Source organism: Saimiri boliviensis, chromosome 8 (assembly GCF_048565385.1).
Source record: "Saimiri boliviensis isolate mSaiBol1 chromosome 8, mSaiBol1.pri, whole genome shotgun sequence".
Taxonomy (NCBI): domain Eukaryota; kingdom Metazoa; phylum Chordata; class Mammalia; order Primates; family Cebidae; genus Saimiri; species Saimiri boliviensis.
Genome location: NC_133456.1, coordinates 83,633,557 through 83,656,068, shown reverse-complemented (window position 1 = coordinate 83,656,068; position 22,512 = coordinate 83,633,557). Strand labels below are relative to the sequence as shown.

At 44.5% G+C, this 22,512-nt stretch overlaps 1 protein-coding gene across 6 annotated transcripts in view; it reads right to left on the bottom strand.

Moving 5' to 3' along the window:
• The window catches only part of RAF1 (Raf-1 proto-oncogene, serine/threonine kinase), a 91,229-nt gene extending 69,106 nt beyond the window's left edge, over window positions 1-22,123 (bottom strand). For 3 of the 6 annotated variants that reach the window (XM_010337753.3, XM_003927043.4, XM_010337756.3), the window contains exon 1: window positions 21,741-22,045. The gene's annotated coding sequence lies outside the window, so the exon portion shown is untranslated. Of the gene's footprint in view, window positions 1-21,740 lie in introns of all 6 variants that reach the window. The other 3 variants (XM_039478947.2, XM_010337755.3, XM_074404763.1) reach the window with 2 other exon arrangements.
• Between the last annotated feature and the right edge of the window lie 389 nt (window positions 22,124-22,512).

Sequence of the window (22,512 nt, the reverse complement as noted above, 5' to 3'; positions counted from 1 at the left end):
GAGTGCAATGGTGCAATTTCAGCTGACTGCAACCTCTACCTCCCAGATTCAAGCAATTCTCTTACCTCAGCCTCCCAAGTAGCTGGGGTTACAGGCATGTGGCACCACACACTGCTAATTTTTTTAATCTTTAGTAGTGATGGGGTTTCACCATGTTGGCCAGGCGGTTTTCAAACTCCTGACCTCAAGTAATCCACCTGCCTAGGCCTCCCAAAGTGCTGGGATTACAGGCATGAGCCACAGACCCCAGCAGGAACAACTTTTTAAAACAGACTTAGAGCTTCAGGATGGGTGGTATGCCCAGGGAGGGTATAGGAAGCTCCACGTCCCTTCCTCCATACCTCGCCCTATGTGTCTCTTCATCTGTATCTTTTGCAATAATATCCTTTATAATATACCAGCAAACTTCTGCCACTACCGTAAGAATTTGCCTGTGCTAACATACTGGTATGAGGAGAATGAGATGGAAAGAGAATTGCTCCAGCTGCCTAGGGATCTGCAGTGATGGGATAAGCTGCCTCAGCTGCCCCAGCCTAAAACAGTCACATGGAGAAGCCCAAACTACAGGAGAACTCCACTTGACCCACAAACTCACAAGGTTATCAAATCACTGTTTGTGGGTTTTTTTGTTGTTGTTGTTTTGAGACAGGCTGGAGTGCAGTAGCATGATCTTGGCTCACTGCAACCTCCGCCACCCGGGTTCATGCAATTTTCCTGCCTCAGAGTCTGGAATACACGGGACTAAAGGTGCACACCACCAAGCCCAGCTAATTTTTTGTAGTTTTAGTAGAGATGGGGTTTTACCATGTTGGCCAGGCTAGTCTCAAACTCCTCAGGTGATCCGCCCTCCTCGGCCTCCCAAAGTGTTGAGGTTACAGGCTTGAGCAACCACGCTTGCCTGATTGTTATTTCTTTAAAAAATGAATCTTCGGCTGGGTGCAGTGGCTCACGCCTGTAATCCAAGCACTTTGGAGGCCAAGGCGGGTGGATCACCTGAGGTCGGGAGTTCAAGAACAGCCTGACCAGCAGGGTGAAAAACCCCGTCTTGGAAAAAAAAAAAAAAGAAAAAAATTAAAAAAAATAAAATAAATCTTTACATAAAAGAATGATACTCAACTGTGAGATGGTCCAACTATAAGGCTTTTGAGAATTGACAGCGATGAAAAAGTTCACTTTCTTCAACTGCAATCAAAACCTGTCCTGAGAACATATACTCAGGGTGAGGAAAGATGGCTAAAATTCCCTGTGCTGTTAAAAAATACTCAGAGCAAAAACAGTTAAACAATCATATTTTCATGCAGTTATAATGTGAATTCACTGAATTCATTCCTCCTCTAAACTCATTACTTTCTTCGGTCCACCCTTGGTCTATGTGACAGACTGGATGATCAATTTTTTCATTTTTATTTATTTTTTATTTTATTTCAGACAGAATCTCGCTCTGTGGCTCAGGCTGGAGCACAGTGGCATGATCTCTTTTCACTGCAATCACCCACTTCCCTGGTTCAAGCAATTTCCCTGCTTCAGCCTCCCAGAGTAGCTGGGATTACAAGCATGCACCACCATGCCTGGCTAATTTTTTTATATTTTTAGTAGAGATGGGTGGGGTTTCCTGGCCTGGAACTCCTGACCTCCCGCAATCCTCGCACTTCAGCCTCCCAAAGTGCTGGGATTACAGGCGTGAGCCACCATACCTGACTAGTTATTTTTTTTTTTAAATAAATCTTTAGCTGGGCATGGTGGCACATGCCTGTAATCCCAGCTACTCAGGAGGCTGAGGCAGGAGAATTGCCTGAACCCAGGAGGCGGAGGCTGCAGTGAGCCGAGATGGCGCCACTGCACTCCAGCCTGGGTAACAAGAGCGAAACTCCGTCTCAAAAAAAAAAAATAATAATAAATAAATAAATAAATCTTTACATAAAAGAATCACACTCAACTGTGAGATGGTCGAACTATAAGGCTTGTGAGAATTGAGAATGATGAAGAAGTTTGCTTTCTTCAACTGCAATCAAAACCCGGCCGTGCACGGCTGGGTTATCAGTTTTTAAATTACCCCAAATTTGCCTTTCAGCTAGAACCACCATCTTCCAGTAATTCATCAAAATGACAAACACAAAGGAAAACAGGAGAGGCACCTGATATATGTACTCTAGGACATTAAAAAAAAAAAAAATGTGGGGACAGGTGTGTGGTGGTTCATGCCAGCACTTTGGGAGGCCGAAGTGGGTGGATCATCTGAGGTCAGGGAGACCAGCTTGGCCAACATGGTGAACCCCAAAAATTTCAGCCAGGCATGGTGACGTGTGCCTTTTTTTTTTTTTTTTTTTTTGAGACGGAGTTTCGCTCTTGTTACCCAGGCTGGAGTGCAATGGCGCGATCTCGGCTCACCACAACCTCCGCCTCCTGGGCTCAGGCAATTCTCCTGCCTCAGCCTCCTGAGTAGCTGGGATTACAGGCACGTGCCACCATGCCCAGCTAATTTTTTGTATCTTTAGTAGAGATGGGGTTTCACCGTGTTGAATCCCAAAGTGCTGGGATTACAGGCTTGAGCCACCGCACCCGGCTGACGTGTGCCTTTAATCCCAGCTATTCAGGAAGCTGAGGCAGGAGAATCGCTTGAACCCAGGAGACAGAGGTTGCAGTAAGCCAAGACTGCACCACTGCATTCCAGTTTGCGCAACAAGAGCGAAACTCCATCTCAAAAAAAAAAATTTGGACATATACATGCAAATCCACAAGAACCATGAGATACAGTAGACATTGGGGGAATGAGTTCCGCTCAAAAAGGAATGTCCCAAAACATTACCATGACAAAACTAGAAGAGCCTATGATGTTACCCATTATGCTGCCAGTTTGTTGTTAAACAAACAAGGGCAAGATTCTTGCCAAGAGAATTAATGTGTGTATTGAACAAATTAAGCACTCTAAGAGCCAAGATGGGATGAGAAAAAGAAGAAAACCAGGCCATTGCAGTGGCTCACACCTGTAATCATAGCATTTTGGGAGACCGAGGCAGGTGGATCATGAGGTCAGAAGATTGTGACCATCCTGGGCTAACATGGTGAAACCCCGTTTCTACTAAAAATATAAAAAGTTAGTGGGTGTGGTGGTACACGCCTGTAGTCCCAGCTACTCAGGAGGCTGAGGCAGGAGAATCACTTGAACCCGGGAGGCAGAGGCTGCAGTGAGCTGAAATCGTGCCACTGCACTCCAGCCTGGGCGACAGAGCAAGACTCCATCTCAAAAAAAAAAAGGCTGGGCGTGGTGGCTCACACCTGTAATCCTAGCACTTTGGGAGGCTGAGGCAGGCAGATCACCTGAGGTCAGGCGTTTAAGACCAGCCTGGCCAACATGGTGAAATCCTGTCTCTATTTAAAATAAAAATATAAAATAAATAAGAAAACCAAAGAGAAAGGCACCTGGGTTCAAGTGAAGTGACACCCTGTTCCATTCAGAGAAGCACACTTTGTAAGAACTAATGGATAGGAGCCTGAGCTGCTGCAACCTTTTCCCTATGAAATCATAATAGTTATTAAAAAATAATAAAAATAAAAGACCTTGGCTGGGCATAGTAGCTCATGCCTGTAATCCCAGCACTTTGGGAAGCCAAAGAAGTAGGATGGCTTGAGCCAAGGAGTTCAAGACTACCCTGGACACACAGCGAAACCCCGTCTCTATTAAAAAAAAATAGAGGCATGCACCTACAGTCCTAGCTGCTGGGAAAGCTGAGGTAAGAGGATTGCCTTAGCCCAGGAGCTGGAGGCTGCAGTGAGCCATGATTGCGCCACTGCACTCTGGCCTGGGCAAACAGAATAAGACCCTGTCTCTAAAAGGACCAAAAAAAAAAAACAAAAAAAAACTTTTGGACTATGACGGAAAAAAAAAGTATCAAGCATCCTTTAGGGAATAAGCATTTTGTTCTTTGAAAAAAAAAAAAAAAAAAAAAAAATTCAGGCCAGCCGTGGTAGCTTACCCCTGTAATCTCAGCACTTTGAGAGGCCGAGGCAAGCAGACTGCTTCAGACTAGGAGTTTGAGACCAGCCTGGACAACATGGCGAAACCCCATCTCTACAAAAAATCAGCCAGGCACATGTGTGTCCCAGCTACTCAGGAGACTGAAGGAGGAGGATCACCTGAACCCAGGGAGGTCCAGGTTGCAGTGAGCCATGAATTGTGCCACTGAATTCCAGCCTGGGCAATAGAGTAAGACCCTGTCTCAAAATAAATAAATAATAAAATTCAAATGGCCACAACACTGAAAAAAAATCACTTTCACACATAAAAAGTTTCTGCTGAACAAATATGCTCAAATGCTAGTTTCCTAACCAGTCCAAAAGGGCACTCTCACGTACTGCAAGGTGATGTGTATGTGTCAATATTTTGAGTTTCCTCACCCCTCTTTCTCAATTTTTGACCACAAACTGGTAACTTCATCAGATGACTGCCCAGAATAAACACTATGAAGAAATAAGCCACTCTACTCTTCTAAAAGTTAGCAGGGGCTGTACAAGTTTACAAAACAGACTCCAGCATTTTGAAAGGGTAACTAACTTTAAAAATACAAGTTAAAAATGAGCTAGTTCAAAAACAATTCTGCTAAAACAATCAGTTCCACAGTGAACAATACCTGGAGCTAACTTTATTTTTAACTCTCAACACAAATGAGCTTTGAAATTATTTTTATTTTAAATCACTTTGGACTCTTTTGTAACCCAAGTTTTTCTTTTCACCTTCAAATCAGTTTTTTCATCTAGTCAGCAAATGCTATTTTTTTTTTTTTTTTTTTTTTTTTTTGAGACGGAGTTTCGCTCGTTACCCAGGCTGGAGTGCAATGGCGCGATCGGCTCACCGCAACCTCCGCCTCCTGGGTTCAGGCAGTTCTCCTGCCTCAGCCTCCTGAGTAGCTGGGATTATAGGCACGCACCACCATGCCCAGCTAATTTTTTGTATTTTAAGTAGAGACGGGGTTTCACCGTGTTGACCAGGTTGGTCTCGATCTCTTGACCTCGTGATCCACCCGCCTCGGCCTCCCAAAGTGCTGGGATTACAGGCTTGAGCCACCGCCCCCGGCCCAAATGCTAATTTTTTAAATGAACAGACTTGTATAAAAGTACTTCATCAACACAAGTATCAAAATACACAATGTACAAATAAAATATGGTTTAGGGATGTTTACTCACATGGCCAAGTAACAGTGGAGTTTAAAAAAAAAAAAGCTACATAATGAAGTGGGAAGAAAGGGGGGAAATCACCCAGTTATCTCATCTCGCTAAATTTAATCATCTGGAAACACTAACATCTTGCATATTCAAGAAGTGGTTAAAAAAATTAGCCCTCTCCAAAGATAAAGACACAGAATATAAGTGAATCATTCATTCTACACACTGGCATCACCTATTTGGGCAGAGGTGATTTGTCCTCAAGAGAAGAGGTATTTCCCTACGTTTACATCTTACCAAAGCAATTTCAAGAAGTAACCATTGGTATTAGCCGGATGTGGTGGTACATGCCTGTACTCCCAGCTACTTGGAAGGCTGAGGCACGAGAATCGCGTGAACCTGGGAAGCAGAGGTGGCAGTGAGCCGAGATCACACCACTGTCCTCCAGCCTAGGTGAGGGAGTGAGACTCTGTCTCAAAAAAAAAAAAAAAAAAAAAAGTAACCATCTGATTCAGCCAGCTCTCCTAGTACACTTCCATCTGGAGTCAATGGCTTTCAAACAGAAAGATTCCCTAGTCTTCAATGGTGTTCTTAACAGTAAAGTTTGTTTTAACAACTTCTAAGAGCTATAGTAAGACACCTGTAAAATTGACAGCATTTGCTTTTCAGAAATTACTTTTAACCAACTTTTCAATAATAATTTTCTCAAAAGCAGGACCTGTTTAAAATATTGCCCTTGCCAAGCATGGTGGTTCGTCCCTGTAATCCCAGCTATTTGGGAAGTCAAGGCGGTAGGATGGCTTGAGTCAAGGAGTTCAAGACCATCCCAGGCAGAGTGAGACCCCATCTTTACAAAAATAAAACAAAATTAGCTGGGTATGGTGGCGCAGGCCTGCAGTCTCAGCTACTTAGGAGACTGAGGCGGGAGGGTCACTTAAGCACAGGAGTTCAAAGTTGCAGTGAGCTGTGATTGTGCCACTGCACTCTAGCATGCGGGATATGGATTGTCTCTTACAGACACACACACACACACACACACACACATACTTTTCACTGTTAGTTACACCATTAATTCAAAGTAGCAAGGTAAATTATACCTTGCTACTTTTCCAGAGGATAAAATAGTAAATAAAACACCAAAATGTAACGTAGGGGCAGATGCAAAGGTTCACACCTATAATCCCAACACTTGGGGAAGCTGAGGCAGGAGGCATGCCTGAGTCCAGGAGTTCAAGACCAGCTTGGGCAACATAGTGGGAACCTCTTTTCTACAAAAATAATTTTTTTAAATTAGCTGGGCATGGTAGCCATGCCTACAGTCCCAGCTACTTGGAAGGCTGAGGTGGAAGGATTGCTTGAGCCCAGGAGGTTGAGGCTGCAGTGAGCTGTGACTGTACCACTGCACCCTAGCCTGGGTGACAAAACCCCATCTCAAAAAAGAATATATAACCCACATAATTATATACCAAAGCATTAAAGAACTACATGTATTTCCTGGCCAGGTGCAGTGACTCACACCTGTAATCCTAGCACTTTGGGAGGCCAAGGCAGGCAAATCACCTGAGGTAGGGAGTTCAAGGCCAGACTAACCAACATGGAGAAAACCCATCTCTACTAAAAATACAAAATTAGCCAGGCGTAGTGGCGCACGCCTGTAATCCCAGCTACTTGGGAGGCTGAGGCAGGAGAATCACTTGAACCCCGGAGGCAGAGGTTGCGGTGAGCCAAGATCACACCACTGTACTCCGGCCTGGGCAACAAGAGCGAAACTCTGTCTCAAAAAAGAGCCACATGTATTTCCTATATCTTGTTATAATCCATCATCCAGTATAGGACCTTGCACAAAATTAGGTACTCAAATATCTGCTGAATAAAATATTATGGAGAAAAAGCAACATTTACAGTATTTATCCTAACCTTTTTTCATGAATACCAAGTCACTATTACACATAATCTAAAGAATCAGAATGCCTCTCTATAGACTGTAACCTGGCATAGAATGAAAGGAAAGTAAGAATAAAGAGTACCATTCATTCAACGATTTCTAAGAATCTACTTTCAACTGCCAGCTGCTTTGAGAAATATAAAGTCCAGGAAGACATGGTCCTTGCATTCCAGGACCCCTTAAAGTAGGAATAAAAATCACCACCACTTAATAAAAGTGGAATATGTGCTAGGCACTGGGCTAAGAGCTTTCAAGAAGACAAGCAGGCCTACAACAAAATATGAAATTAAGGATAGCGAGGATTCTTAAGAAAAATACTGTAAGTAACTGAAGTGTGGAAAGGTCACTTCTAGCTTGAGTGGAAGAAGAGGTAGACAAGGATATTTCATTGCAGTATTTCAGCTTGAAGGGGTAATATTTCAACAGACTAACGCAGAGGTAAAACAAAAGCTAAAGTGTGTCCAGGGAATGAGTACAGACAAGTACGTAAAGAAATGAGCCTGATGAAGGGTACATACAGTCTTTCTTCATTTTAAATCTTCATATTTAATGTCTTTACAAAGGCACTCATTATAAATAGCAAGCCCTTCCACTTCTAAAATGTTTACCTTGCTTTGCCTTTTTTTTTTTCCTTTTTTGGCTGGAGTACAGTGGCGTGATCTCAGCTCACTGTAACCTCCACCTCCCGGGTTCAAGCAATTCTCCTGCCTCAGCCTCCCAAGTAGCTGGGATTACAGGCACACGCCACCATGCCCAGCTAATTTTTGTATTTTTAGTAGAGACAGGGTTTCATCATTTTGGTTAGGCTGGTCTCAAACTACTGACCTTGTGATCCGCCCGCCTTGGCTTCCCAAGGTGCTGGGATTACAGACATAAGCCACTGTGCCCAGCCTGTTTTTTTTCTATAGCACTTAAACATTACATAAATTGGGGGGGGGGGGAAATTGGGGGGGGATCCTTTTTTTTTTTTTTTTAGACGGAGTTTTGCTCGTTACCCATGCTGGAGTGCAGTGGCACGATCTTGGCTCACCGCAACCTCCGCCTCCCGGGTTCAAGCAATTCTCCTGCCTCAGCCTCCCGAGTAGCTGGGACTACAGGCATGCGCCACTATGCCCAGCTAATTTTTGTATTTTTAGTAGAGACAGGGTTTCACCATGTTGATCAGGATGGTCTCAATCTCTTGACCTCATGATCCATGCGCCTCAGCCTCCCGAAGTGCTGGGATTATAGGCGTGAGCCCCACGCCCGGCCGGGGGAGGGGGTCTTTTAACTCCTTCTTTATCTTTTCCTTTCCTTCTCCAAATAACCAATTATTTTTCAGTGTTTTCCTCCATGCTTATAACCTCATACTGATATATATTTTTTGGCAATAATTTATTTTCCCAGTATACTCATTTTTTTAAGATACAGGAAATGATCACAGAATACATGTTCAAAGAGGGAGGGAAAAATTTAAAACATGGGCCAGACATGGTAGTTCACGCCTGTAATCCCAGCACTTTGAGAGGCTGAGGCAGGCAGATCACCTGAGGTCAGGAGTTTGAAACCAGCCTGACCAACAAGGAGAAACCCTGTCTCTACTAAAAATACAAAATTAGCCAGGCGTGGTGGTGCATGCCTGTCATCCTAGCTACTCAGGAGGCTGAGGCAGGAGAATTGCTTGAACCCGGGAGGCGGAGACTGCAGTGAAGTCTCGAGATCATGCCATTTCACTCCAGCCTGGGCAACAGAGTGAGACTCCACCTCAAAAGAAAAATTAAAAAATAAAATAAATAACTGCATAAAACTGTTGCTAGCCGAGTGTGGTAGCTCATGCCTATAATTCCAGCACTTTGAGAGGCTGAGGTGGATGGATTGCTTGAGGCCAGGAGTTTGAGAGCAGCCTGGGCAACAGGGTACCTCTACTAAAAATACAAAAAATTAGCTGGGCATGGTGGCTCTGGCCTGTAATCCTAGCTGCTTGGGAGACTGAGGCAGGAGAATTGCTTGAACCTGGGAGGCAGAGCATGCAGTGAGCTGAGATCTTGCCATTGCACTCTTGCCTGGGTGACAGAGCGAGACCTTACCTCAAAACCAAACAAAAGAAACCTGTTGTACACACTGTACTATTATTGTAATTTCACAGCCACCTCCTCTTACTATTGCAATGAACTCAAGTGTTACAAGTTGCAAATATCCACTTAAAAGGCATTGTATCCCTGTGAGCAGTTGGTCTTTTCCAGTAAATTCCTATTGAAGTAAAAAGTGGTATCTCTTGGCCAGGCACAGTGGCTCATGCCTATAATCCCAGCACTTTGGGAGGACAAGCTGGTGGATCATTTGAGGTCAGGAGTTCAAGACCAACCTGGCCAACATGAGGAAACCCCATCTCTACTACAAATACAAACATTAGCTGGTCATGGTAGCAGGCACCTGCAATCCCAGCTACTAGGGAGGCTGAGGCAGGAGAACTGCTTGAACCCAGGAGGCGGAGATTATAGTGAGCCGAGATCACACCACTGCACTACAGCCTGGGCAACGGCGCAAGACTGTGTTGCAAACAAAAAATAAATAAATAAAAGTGATCTCTCATGAGTCTTGTGTATTCTTCATCATGTACAGTGCAATACCATAAACTTTGAATAACACCATGGGACCCATATAAAGTGTCACTAATAATGCTGGAAGTGATTCCAAGAAGCAAAGACATGCCATGACATTATAATAAAAAGTTGGGCCGGGCACAGTGGCTCACGCCTGTAATCCCAACACTTTGGGAGGCCGAGGCGGGTGGATCACGAGGTCAAGAGATCAAGACCATCCTGGTCAACATGGTGAAACCCCGTCTCTACTAAAAATACAAAAAGTTAGCTGGGCATGGTGGCACATGCCTGTAATCCCAGCTACTCAGGAGGCTGAGGCAGGAGAATTGCCTGAACCCAGGAGGCGGAGGTTGCGGTGAGCCGAGATTGCGCCATTGCACTCCAGCCTGGGTAACAAGAGTGAAACTCCGTCTCAAAAAAAAAAAAAAAAAAAAAAAGTTGAGGCTGGGTGCTGTGGCTCATGCCTGTAATCCCAACACTTTGGGAGGCTGAGGCAGGTGGATCACCTAAGGTCAGCAGTTCGAGACCAGCCTGACCAACAAGGAGAAACCATGTCTCTATTAAAAATAGAAAATTAGCCAGGCGTGGTGGCACATGCCTGTAATCCCAGCTATCTGGGAGGCTGAGGCAGGAGAATCGCTTGAACCCAGGAGGCGGAGGTTGCAGTGAGCTGAGATTGCACCACTGCACTCCAGCCTGGGCAACAAGAGTGAAATTCAACTGAAAAAAAAAAAAAAAGTTCAACTGCTTAACATATACAGTAGATTGAGGTAAGCAGCTACGGTTGCCTGCCATTTCAGATAGACTCTTCATCTTTTTCTTTTCCTTTTTTTTTAAGAGACAGCATCTCGCTCTGCTGCCCAGGCTAGAGCACCACAGCACAAACATAGCTTACTGCAGCTCCAACTCCTGGGCTCAAGCAATCCTCTCTTCAACCTACCAAGTAACTGGGACTACAGGCGCATACCACATGCATAACTAATTTTTTTTGTAAAAGATGGGGGTCTCACTATGTTGTCCAGGCTGGTTTTGAACTCCTAGGCTCAAGTGATCCTCCCTCTTCAGCTTCCCAAAGTGCTGAGATTACAGGCATGAGCCACAGAGGCTGGCCCTAAATACATTTTAGAATAACAGCATGAAAAAGGCCAGGCACCATGGCTCATGCCTATAATCCCAGCATTTTGGGAGGCCAACGCAGGAAGATCACTTGAGCTCAGCAGTTCGACATCAGCCTGGGCAACATGGCAAAACCCCTCTCTACAAAAACTACAAAAATTAGCTGAGCGCAGTGGCATACACCTGTAGTCCCAGCTACTCCGGAGGCTGAGGAGGAGGGATGGCTTATGCCTGGGAAGTAACACAGAGCCGAGATCATGCCACTGCATTCCAGCCTGAGCAAAAGAGTGCTCAACAACACAAAAAAAAGGGTATGAGAGTATAAAGTAACTACAACCATATGTATCAACTTATAGAAAAACTTATTTTTGCTTATTTTTCTTCTTAGACCTCACAAGGATGAAAGAAAAACAATATTCTTTTTAAAAAGATGTCATTAATTGTGGAATTCATTTGTATCTTTGAAGAACATTATATACAAATTTAAAAGGGAGGAAAAACCCATCAGCTCCAAATATAGCCACAAATGTAGTTACTTCTGGTTTGCCCATTAGATCTAATTAGCAATAAGAATCAAAGGAAGACCAGGTGCAGTGGCTCATGCCTGTAATCCCAGTACTTTGGAAAACTAAAATGGGAGGATCAATTGAGGCCAGGAGTTCGACACCAACCTGGTAAACACAATGAGACTCCCATCTCTGAAATAGTAAAAACAATAATAATGAAAGAAAAAATAAATACAAAAAGAAAAGCCTACAACCACTTCACATTCATTAGGATTGTTATTTTAAAAATTAGAAAAAAATAGCAAGTGTCGGAAAAGGTGGCAAAACTGGAACCCTTGTACTTTGCTGGTGGTGCTGGTGGGAAATGTAAAACAGTACAGTCACTGTGCAAAACAATTTGGCAGTTCCTCAAAAAGTAAACACAGAACTACCATATGATCCAGTTATTCTACTCGTACGCATATCCCCCAAAGCACTGAAGGCAGGGGCTCAAACAGATACTTGTACACCAATGTTCACTGCAGCATTATTTATAACAACCAAAAAGTGGAAACAATCCAAATGTCCATCACTGATGAGAAGATAAATGTGATATATTCAAACAATGAAATATTATTCAGCCATAAAGAGGCATAAAATACTGATACCTGCCACCACCACATGGATAAATATCAAAAATGTGCTAAGTGAAATAAGCTAGACAAAAAAAGACAAGATAGTGTATGACTCCCTGTAACCAGAATAGGCAAATTCATAGAGAGAAAGTAGAGGCTGGTGCAGGGTCTCACGCCTGTAATCCCAGCACTTTGGGAGACTGAGGCAAGTGGATCCTTTGAAGTCAGGAGCCCGAGACCAGCCTGGCCAACACGGTGAAACCCCATCTCTATTAAAAATACAAAAATTAGCCAGGTGTGGTGGTGCCTGCCTGTCATCCCAGATACTCAGGAGGCTGAGGCAGGAGAATTGCTCGAGCCTGGAAGGCGGAGGTTGCGGTGAGCCAAGATTGCGCCACTGCACCCCAGTCTGGGCAACAGAGTGAGACCCTGTCTCAAAAAAAAAAACCAAAGTATAATAGGGATTATCAGGAACTGCAGATAGGAAAGGATGAGTTATTGCTTAATGAGTACAGTTTCTCTTTGAAGTAATGAAAAAGTTCTGGAAACAGGTAGTCGTGGGGTTTTTTTTTTTTTTTTTTTGAGACGGAGTTTCGCTCTTGTTACCCAGGCTGGAGTGCAATGGCGCAATCTCGGCTCACCGCAACCTCCGCCTCCTGGGTTCAGGCAATTCTCCTGCCTCAGCCTCCTGAGTAGCTGGGATTACAGGCACGTGCCACCATGCCCAGCTAATTTTTTTGTATTTTTAGTAGAGATGGGGTTTCACCATGTTGACCAGGTTGGTCTCGATCTCTCGACCTCGTGATCCACCCGCCTCGGCCTCCCAAAGTGCTGGGATTACAGGCTTGAGCCACCGCGCCCCGTCGTGATGGTTTTAAGACATTGTGAATGAATGTAGTTAAATGTCACTGGGTTGTATATATATACACACACACACTGTACCCCCAACCACCCCCCAACCACACTCTTGCAAGCACAACCTAGGAGTCCATTTTGCATTGTGAGACAATACTAGATGACATTAGCCAGGGAAATCACAATCTCTCCTCTCACAATCACACTGTAACTCTAGACCAGACTAAGGTCAAAAATGGTAGAAGAGTATCATTTATCCCCCTGCCCCCATTCTCTCTGGGTATAACTTTCTTCCGTATCTAAAACCGATGAATGCAGAAGGCAATAGCCAGCATGGTTAAGAGCTGCTTGAACTAAAAAGTCTGTGCTGCTAAAGCAGGCAAATGTCATCAAGGAGTTAGCAGGCAGAAAACCTAGAGCACTCTACATACAATGCCCAACAGAGTGAGAAGGTTAAGCAATGTAGCTCCTGCAACAGAGAGGCCCTAAGTTAGAAAGTTCTAAGTTTTAATTTAGTAAGTATATCCTCTTTACCGTAAGCATTTTGTGTAAAGGCAGTAGAGAAAAACTAAATCCATAAGTGATTAGCCTCTGATTAATGTTTGGTGTGTAAGACAAGGTTTTAAGAACTGGAGATATTGGAGCTGAACTTCCATTTAAAAAAAAAAAAAAGAACTGGAGATACATTAACAAGAGTAAGACATATCCCACTGGAAATATACAGACAGGAATAAGATATGCCCCGCTTTTAAACAGATATAAGGTATCTATACAAAAAAGTCAACTCAGCCACCTCGATGGCTCATGCCTGTAATCCCAGTACTTTGGAAGGCTGAAATGGGTGGATCATCTGAGGTCAGGAGTTCTAGAACAGCCTGGCTAACATGGTGAAACCCCATCTCTACAAAAAAGACAAAAAGTAGCCGGGCACGGTAGCAGGAGCCTGTAATCCCTGATACTGGGAAGGCTAAGACAGGAGAATTGCTTTAACCCGGGAAGCAGAGGCTGCAGTGAGCTGAGATCATACCACTGTACTCCAGCCTGGGTAACAAGAGGGAAACTCCATCTCAAAAAAAAGAAAAGAATTAATATAAAAACAAAAAAAAAGAAATATAAAAAACAAAAAAAAAGAATTAATATTTCCCTATGTGAAAGGAAGCCGGGTAGATGGGGAACAAAAGGGAAGGAAGAATTACTCTGCACAATACATAACTTTCTTTTTTTTTTTTTTTTTGAGACGGAGTTTCGCTCTTGTTACCCAGGCTGGAGTGCAATGGTGCGATCTCGGCTCACCGCAACCTCCGCCTCCTGGGTTCAGACAATTCTCCTGCCTCAGCCTCCTGAGTAGCTGGGATTACAGGCACGCACCACCATGCCCAGCTATTTTTTTTGTATTTTTAGTAGAGACGGGGTTTCACCATGTTGACCAGGATGGTCTCGATCTCTTGACCTTGTGATCCACCCGCCTCGGCCTCCCAAAGTGCTGGGATTACAGGCTTGAGCCACCGCGCCCGGCCAATTTTTTTATCTTTAGTAGAGATGGGGTTTCACCAAGTTGGCCAGGCTGGTCTTGAACTCCTGACTTTGTGATCTGCCCACCTCGGCCTCCTAAAGTGCTGGGATTACAGTTGTGAGCCACTGCACCCAGCCTGTACAACATATCTTTCTATATCCTTTAAATTTTGTGGTATGTGATCTTATTACTTACCCCCCAAAAAAATGAAATTTAATTCTTTTTTTCCCTCCCCTCCCCAAAATTTAATTCTTAAGAATTTGCTGGCCAGGTATGGTGGCTTATGCCTATAATCCCAGCACTTTGAGAGACCAAGGTGGGCAGAATACAAGCTCAGGAGTTCAAGACCAGCCTGGCCAATACAGTGAAACCCCTTTCTACTAAAAATACAAAAATTAGCCAAGCATAGTGGCACACACCTGTAATCCCAGCTACTTGAGAGGCTGAGACAGGAGAATTGCTTGGACAATTCTCGGGAGGCGGAGGCAGAGGTTGTGCCAAGATTGCACCACTGCACTCCAGCCTGGGCAGCAAGAGTGAAACTGTCTCAAAAAAAAAACAAACAAAAATACAAAAGACTAGGCCCACGCCTATAATCCCAGCTACTCAGGAGGCTGAGGGAGGAGAATTGCTTGAACCTGGAAGGCAGAGGTTGCAGTGACAGCCTAGGTGACAGAGCGAGACTCCAGCTTAAAAAAAAAAAAAAAAAAAAAAAAAAAACCCACAACCATTTGGTCACATTTGCATGTATTTTCCTATGTTTAAGTTTTGGTTTGATTTTTAATGGCTCTGAGACATAATTAACGTCCCATACAATTCACCCATCTAAAGTGTACAATCAGGCCAGGCGTGCTGGCTCACACCTGTAATCCCAGCACTTTGGGAAGCCAAGGTGGGCGGATCACAAGGTCAGGAGTTCGAGACCAGGCTGTCCAATATAGTGAAACCCTGTCTCTACTAAAAATACAAAATTTAGTCATGCGTGGTGGTACACGCCTGTAGTCCCAGCTACTCGGGAGGCTGAGGCAGAAGAATCACTTGAACTGGGCAGGCAGAGGTTGCAGTGAGCTGAGATCACACCATTGCTCTCCCCACCTGGGTGACAGAGCAAGACTCCATCTCAAAAAAAAAAGTACACAATCAAATGGCTTTTATTATATTCACAGTTGTGGATCCATCTCCATAATTGTAGAACACTTTCATCACCCCAAAAAGAAACCCCTATCACAGTCACTGACCATTCCCCACATCCCTCAGTCCCTAATCTGCTTTCTGCCACTAAGGATTTTCCTATTCTGGACCTTTCACATAAATGGAATACATAATGCAATATGTGGTCTTTCCTACATGGTTTCTTTTACTTAGCATGTTTTCAAGGCTCATCTATGTTGTAGTATACATCAGTACATCATTTCTTTTTATTACTAACGTTTCATTGCATAGTAGCACACCCCATATCCATGACGAATATGTTCCCAGGCTACCAGTGGATGCCTGAAAGCAAGAACAGTATACTGTACTGTACATTCTATGTTTTTTCCTATACATACATACCCGTGATCAAGTTTAACTTATAAATTAAGCACAGTAAGAAATTAACTATAAATAATAAAACAATTATAAAAACAGACTACCATAAAAGTTATGTGAGGCTGGGCACAGTAGCTCACTACTGTAATCCCAGTACTTTGGGAGGCCAAGGTGGGCGGATCACCTGAGACAGAGAGACCAGCCTGTTCAACACGGAGAAATCCTGTCTCGACTAAAAATACAAAATTAGCCAGGCATGGTGGCACATCCCTTTAATTCCAGCTTCTCAAGAGGCTGAGGCAGAAGAATCGCTTGAACCCTGGAGGTGGAGGATGAGGTAAGCAAAGATCTGGCCATTGCACTCCAGCCTGGGCAACATGAGGAAACCTCCTTCTCAAAAACAAAACAAAACAAAAACAAAAACAAAAACAACACTGATTGCCACTGCCTGCTGCTTCCCATTTATTAACTAAAAATCTAAACAATCTCTAAATCATGAAGATTTTAAAACCGTAAACTTGCTTTGGGATTGTTAATCCCCACCCAGTAAAATCCCTTAGAATCTGGTCTAAAAATAAAACCGTGTGTCAAGTGTTCCTCAAAAAATACTATGTACACTGACTGGAATGTGATGCCAATTAACATACTTTGTGAGTAATTTGCCAAACTTTAGATAGTCTGGGCCAAAACCAATAACAGATAAACAACACCCACTTGACATTTTCCTTGGTTAAGCTGAGATTCTAAGAGTCATTTTATAAGAAAGGCAAACAGATCTGAAATTAACCACTAAAATCATTTAGAGCTATGCAAGTAATTCTGAGAGAAAAGAAGTAACCAAATGACTCAAACATTGTAAAATTAAAGATGAAACCTTAATATGTAACTAAAGAATTTTTACTCACAACTCTAAGGCAAAAAAAAACACCCACCCATTACTATCATGAGAATTACAAGGCAAGATGCCTGGGCGCGCCTGTAATCCCAGAACTTTGGGAAGCAGACGCGAGTGGATCACTTGAGGTCAGGAGTTCGAGACCAGCCTGGCCAACATGGTGAAACCCTGTCTCTACTAAAAATACAAAAATTAGGCAGGTATAGTAGCGGGTACCTGTAATCCCAGCTACTCAGGAGGCTGAGGACTGAGAATTCCTTGAACCTGGGAAGCAGAGGTTGCAGCGAGTCGAGACTGCGCCCGCCACTGCACTCCAGCCTGGGTGATACAGCCAGATTCCTTCTCAAAAAAAAAAAAAAAAAAAAAAAAAAAAGAATTACAGGCAAGATAAGTTAGCCCTACACCAAAAGTACCAACTGAATTGTAATACAAATATCTAGTATTACATTTTGAACCCATTCAGATGAGCAATTAGGAATTCTACCCTCCCATACACATACCAAAAAAAGACCTAAACAATCTCATCCTAAATGAATGCAGTGTTCTCTGATTTTCCAATTAATTTACTCAAGGTAAGCAATTTTCCACCAGTCATTTGTTCCGAAGAAATGACTCCCATGATCTGCACAACTTAAAAACAAAAAACTAAGTCAAAGCTCAATTGTTTTTTACAGTCGCATTTAAGTTATAATCAAAGCTCAATTTTATGGTTTCATAAACCCCCTCAGTGTCACATTAGTCCATTGCCTTTCAAAGACAGTATTTAAAATTCTCTTCTCCAAGTCAACATTAAGGCATGCTGTTTGGCTAACAAGCTCCTCCCAAGATCAAGATGATTATGTGTGGCCTATTATGTTCCTAACACACAAACAAAAGTACTCCCTCATGTAACTTTTTTATATTTAGGCAGTAGGCTACTAACAATGGCTTACCTAAAATTTAAATGTTGAAGAGTCATACATTTACTACTAACAGACTACCTAAAATAGTAAAGTTATCAACTATATTTTTTATTTCATAAATAATCTAGTGCTTTTGGAAAAGTCAAATTTAACTTCTAAGAAGTATGAAGTTGTATAAGCAAACAAATGGCATGTTATAAACTAAAAGCAACTCTGAGTAACTGTAATATAATGCTTGATGTTTAGCATTCTTTACTTCGTCACTTTTTGTCAGAAATTACCAGCTTAATCTGCTTCTCACTGTTTTTTTCTGCTAAACCAAATTCCATAAAATGTGCTCAAGGCTTCTGTTGCAGGTACACCTTTTTTTTTTGAGACAGGGTCTCACTCTGTCACCAATGCTGGAGTACAGTGGCACGAACATGGCTCACTGCAGCCTCGACTTCCCTGGGCTCAGGTGATTATTTCACCTCAGCCTCCCAAGTAGCTTGGACTACAGGCATACTATACCATGCCTCCTAATTTTTTTCTTTTTCTTTTTTTTTTTTTTGTATTTTTTTGTAGAGACAGGGTTTTGCTATGTTGCCCAGGCTGGTCTCAAACTCCTGAGCTCAAGCAATTCACCAGCCTCGGCCTTCCAAAGTGCTAGCATTACAGGCATAAGCCACCACAACTGGCTGATGTTTTTACAGCTACTGACAAGACTTTAACAAAACTAAGAAATTCTACTACAATTTATAATCACAGAACACCACATATCAGCCAGGTGTGGTGGCTCACGCCCGTACTCCCAGGACTTTGGGAGGCCGAGGCGGGCGGATCACAAGGTTCAAGACCAGCCTGGCCAATATAGTGAAACCCCGCCTCTACTAAACACAAAAATTGGCCAGGCGTGGTGGCAGGTGCCTGTAGTCCCAGCTACTCAGGAGGCTGAGGCAGGAGAATCACTTGAACCTGGGAGGCAGCGGTTGCCTTGGGCTAAGATTGGACACTGCACTAAAAAAAAACCACATATCTTTAAAAGATAAGACTTAAGTACAGAAACAGTAACAGGTTTATTTTTCCAAGTATCCCAGCATTCAATTGGATCAAATGTTTATGCTGCATTTTAAACAGCTTAGCCCTTGAGTGATAAGGGTAAAAACAAGCCAAAATAATCCTGAATGTTCTTCAGTGGTATATAATCATCACAATCAAAGCAAGATTTAGAAACTGCTAACTGAAGTCTGTTAATTCCATAATAGTCACTTTAGCATAAACATTAATCACAATATTATAGCTATTTTAGGGAAATTACGTTTATGGGGATAAAGACTTTATAACAGATTGGAATCCGAGAAGTCAATCCTGAGACACAGTTTATAAAATACATTTATTAAACCAAAAATACGTCCTACACTTTTTTTGGATGTTTGTTTTCTGTAATTGTCTAATTTCTCTAAGACTGGGGAGAACTTTATATTTAAAATTTAGGCCAGGCACAGTGAATCATGCACTTTGGGAGGCCGAGGTAGGCAGATCACTTGAGGTCAAGAGTTCGACATCAACCTGGCCAAGACGGCAAAACCCCGTCTCTACTAAAAACACAAAAATTAGCAGGTGTGGTGGTGCGCACGTGTAATCCCATTTAGAATCACTTGAACCCAGGAGGTGGAGGTTGCAGGGAGCCCAGATTACACCACTGCACTCCAGCCTGGGCAGCAGAGTGAGACTGTCTCGAAAAAATAAAAAATAATACAATAATAAAATAAAAATTGTTAGTAGAGTGTACTATATTTATAAAGTTAACATTTTTGTGAGCAAGTATAACTTTAAGAGAATTTTTGGCAAGAATTCCCAGGAATATATGAGTTCAATTCATTCACCACTGTGTAAGTGCAAAACATTTAATATAAAACACATTTTAAAAAAGTCCGGCCGGGTGCAGTGGCTCAAGCCTGTAATCCCAGCACTTTGGGAGGTCGAGGCGGGTGGATCACGAGGTCAAGAGATCGAGACCATCCCGGTCAACATGGTGAAACCCCGCCTCTACTAAAACAAAAAATTAGCTGGGCATGGTGGCGCGTGCCTGTAATCCCAGCTACTCAGGAGGCTGAGGCAGGAGAATTGCCTGAACCCAGGAGGCGGAGGTTGCGGTGAGCCGAGATCGCGCCATTGCACTCCAGCTTGGGTAACAAGAGCGAAACTCCGTCTCAAAAAAAAAAAAAAAAAAAAAAAAAAGTCCTCCTGGCGAGGTACAGTATATCACACCTGTAATTTCAGCACTTTGAGAAGCTGAAGCTGGAGGATCACTTGAGCCCAAGAGTTCAAGACCAGCCTGGCCAACATAGTTGCACCCCGTCTCTATTATTTAAAAAACAAAACAAAACAAAACAAAAAAAACAGTTCTGCCTGGCCAGTGGCTCACCCCTGTAATCCCAGCAAGCAAGCACGTCGTTGAGTGGGAGAGGTGGAGGCAAGAGGAGCACCTGAGTCCAGGAGTTTGAGATCAGCCTAGGCAACACAGCCAGACTCCATCTCTACTAATTTTTTTTTAATTAGCCATACCTGGTGGCACCTGTCTGTGTAGTCCCAGCTACTCAGGAGGCAAAGGCAGGGGAATTGCTTAGCCTAGGAGTTAGAGGCTGCAACTGAGCTATGATCATGCCACTGCACTCCAGCCTGGGCAACAGTGAGATAATGTTCCTTTTTATTACTTAAGTTCGAATTGTTCTGAAACAATTAAAAAAAAATGGAAAAAGTTGTTAACTAAGTTTAACGAACTAAATCTTTTCAATTACTATCAGCTTCGACATCAACAAGGGGAGAAAACTATCAGCAAAAATAAAGATTCAGCATGTATAATAATCCAAATTCAACTAGCTCACGATCTACAACAAAGACAGCCCCTTCACAATTCTAGCAACTTCACGATCTACAACAAAGACAGCCTCTTCACAATTCTAGCAACTATTATTTTACTCTCATCTCTCACCGTTTCCTTCCTGCACCGTAGGCAAATTGCTGCTCCCCAAACTCATCCCAACTCCCACAAGTCTGTAAGCCCTTTGTACCAGCTGTTCCCTGAGCTCCTCCTCACCTGGTGAGCACTTACTCATCGGTCGTTCAAACTCGACGGAGAAGTCTCCTCGAGTGTAGAAGCGTCCCCAACTCCTCCCTAAGCAAAACTAACTGTTCTAAATCCCCACACTTGGTAAGCCAGTTCTTATCACGCTGCATTGTTTTCACGCCTTAGGAGCGCAGGGAGGGCAGAATCTCTCCACTCAGCCCACAGAGGACCAGGCAAGCAGAACGTGCCTTGAATTCATTTCTTACTTAGATTAATTCACCCCCTACAATCCGGTCACAACTCAAGGAGACACAGAAGTTCCTATCCTTATTCCCACCAAAGAATGAATAACAGGCACACCCAGAGCCCTAGAAAGAGAACAATGAATGAACACGGCCGCCTCGCCTCTCTCGACGTCTAAACTCCTCTTTCTCCGGCATCGACTAGCTCTGCAGAGCCTCAGCAGCTGCAAAGCTGAAGCGTCCCGGCGGCTCTTGCTTCACACAAAAGACAGCCCTGGCTCTTCATTCCAAAGCGTCCTGAGGCCAATCCTCTATAAGCATCCCAAGCCTTTCATTAATAACCCACAGAGTCCTGATACCCAAGGCGAGGCCCCTGTGCCTTTGTGGTAGGGCACCGGCCAGTTTCCTCCTCTCTTCCTCGACTCCTCACGTCTTCCTAAAAGGGTGTCACCTGACTGGAGCACCCTGAGAAAGGGTGCAAGCCCGGGTCCCACATTTGGCGGACCAAGAGAAAAGGAATTGGTCCATCCGAGTGACAAGAGATACGGGGCAGCTCTGGGCGATTTTCCCACTGCCAAATATGAGGAATGCGTACTGGCGAAGGGGTGGCGTTGGCACGTTTCCGCAAAACGCAAGGAAATTTGAGTGGGGATGTGGGAACTAAGCTCGCCGGCCATGACACCGAACTCCCGGGCCCCCGCCCAACGCTACCCGGGGTGACAACGGCCTGGCCCGAGCCCTCCGTCCGGCAGCCGCGGGGCTGCTCCATCAGCGCCACCCAGGCCAGTCGCCCGGCTCCCCCGGCATCCAAGACCCGGGCCCGCCACCTACCTGAGGGAGCCAGGCCGTCCCAACGACCTGTCGTCCGGCGGCGGCGTCTCGTCCGCTCCTCCTCCCCGCGGCGGGTGAGGGAGCGGGAGGCGGTCACATTCGGCGCGTCCCCAACCCAGGGGACGGAGCCCCGAGCAGCCCCCGCATCGTAGCAAACGCGCTCCGCGCCTCAGGGCACACGCCCCAAAGCACGGCCAGCTGACCCTTTCCGGGGCCAAAGGAGAGCAGCAGAAAAGCCTTCCCGCCTCACGACCGCTTTCCTCTTACTCCCGCCATCTAAGATGGCGGCCCCAGCACTCACGATTAAGACTCTCGGGCGGCCCCGGCAAGCGAGCCCTCCACTCGGTGCTCCTCCTCCCGACCTGCGACGCCACCGGCTCTCCGCTTCTGCGCGAGCCCTCCCGGCAGTCAACTTCCAACTTGGCTCGGGCATCCGTCGCTCTGGCCTGAACTCAGGCCCCGCCCTCGGGGCGTGGCCTCGCGATCCGGTGGCCGCCATTTCGAAGCTGATGAGGTTGTTAGGTGATGCTGACTTGCGCTCAGGAGGGTCACTGGGTAATCAGGAAGAGCCGGCTTTTGGCCCGCCACGAGTGGCCAGAGGCCTAGCAGGGGAGAGGAAGGCCTGCCTGCCAGCATTGCCAGGCCCAGCGATCACCAGACGTGCCCCGGGACACAGAGCACAGTGTCCAGCTTTGACGCGCCCTCCCTGGCGTCGGACACTTGGATACGGTATCACGGCTCCGCCACTTGGCAGCTATGTTGAACCTTAAGC